This window comes from Haplochromis burtoni, unplaced genomic scaffold (assembly GCF_018398535.1).
Source record: "Haplochromis burtoni strain Fernald_Lab_line unplaced genomic scaffold, NCSU_Asbu1 Contig_83, whole genome shotgun sequence".
Classification (NCBI taxonomy): Eukaryota; Metazoa; Chordata; class Actinopteri; order Cichliformes; family Cichlidae; genus Haplochromis; species Haplochromis burtoni.
The window spans coordinates 307030-308403 of NW_024582444.1; the positions used below are offsets into that span (position 1 = coordinate 307030).

The 1374-nt window shown below is 33.8% G+C and overlaps 1 protein-coding gene across 2 annotated transcripts in view; it reads left to right on the plus strand.

The window, feature by feature from the left end:
- The window catches only part of rbm27 (RNA binding motif protein 27), a 23148-nt gene that overhangs the window by 3423 nt on the left and 18351 nt on the right, over positions 1-1374 (plus strand). The gene's annotated exons all lie outside the window — the stretch shown is intronic.

The following is a 1374-nucleotide window of genomic DNA, read 5'->3' on the forward strand; positions in this document are numbered from 1 at the left end:
TTCTATCGCGATATTTCATTTTCCTATCGTTGCCTAACATTATACCGGTATTACCGTGAACGGTATAATATGGCCCAGCCCTATTAAGAAGACAGCGGTCGTAACTGCAGAAGAAGCCATCTAGTTAAGATGCATACATCTTTTCCCTAGGAGACTGTAATGTTTCAAACATGTCAAACAAACTCAACCATTGGCTCAGTTTAAAAGAATAAAATAGGTTTGATGGCTAATAACTATTGTGAGCACATGATGCAAACTGCAGCAAAACTGTATGCCAGTGAGCATAAGACGATAATGATCGTGTTTTACGCTTTATGGGCTCTGAAGCTTACATATTTTGTTGTTTTTATATTTTATTTTGTATCACTTTTGTTTTCCTGTACTTAATTTATGTATTATTTTCTGCATTCATTTGTGTGTTACTAGTTTATGGAACTTAGTTGATTTTGCAGCTGTCTGTCTTGGCCAGGACACTCTTGTAAAAGATATTTTTAATCTCAAGAGTCACATTTTCCTGGGTAAGCAAAGGTTAAAAACAGTGTAGATAACACTGAGCTTTTTTTTTTTTTTTTTTTTTTTGAAAAGCTAGCAGTAAGTTAGACAGACACACCTTGACATGTCCCTCATTTTGTCTTGACATTTAGCTTACTTTGCAGGAACATCTGAGCATTTTTTTTATGCCCACAGAAAGGGTGACCAGAGTGACCAGCTGTAACACAGTGAATTGCAACGCTTGTGTAAAAAGCCAAACCACAACGACACTTCAGACATAGTCACTGCCCTATGTCATTTCTTTCACATGCTCAAAAACCCCTACATTGCATGCATTGTAGCACATCAGAGTTTTCAAAGAATGTGCAGAGTTTTCAAAGAATGGTCATCAAACTTAGTTGTAATCATAATTAAATTTTAAGCTATATTACCAATGTTAAGAAATGCTACCATGGAAACCTGTACTCCTTTCCTTCCTATAAGAATAATAACCTTTCTTTTACTTTGGTGGATTGTTTAAGTTTTGTGGCAATGATCTGTCCCCCTTTGAATTTTACGCTTTGCATACATAGATATGTAAATGAATTTGATATGCATTATATTTCAGTTGGTTCAACTAAAACATTTCTCTCAGTTTTAACAGTTTTTTCTTATTAGATATATGAATGAGTGTGTGGATAGATAGATAGATAGATAGATAGATAGATAGATAGATAGATAGATAGATAGATAGATAGATAAACCAATCAAACTATATAGAACCAACTAACATTAGGTTTATTAATCTGAATACCCTGAAATTTTATGATTTAGTTGAATATAAAATGGCACAGATAATGTATAAAGCACAAAATAACTTGCTTTGCCCCAGTACTCAGAAGC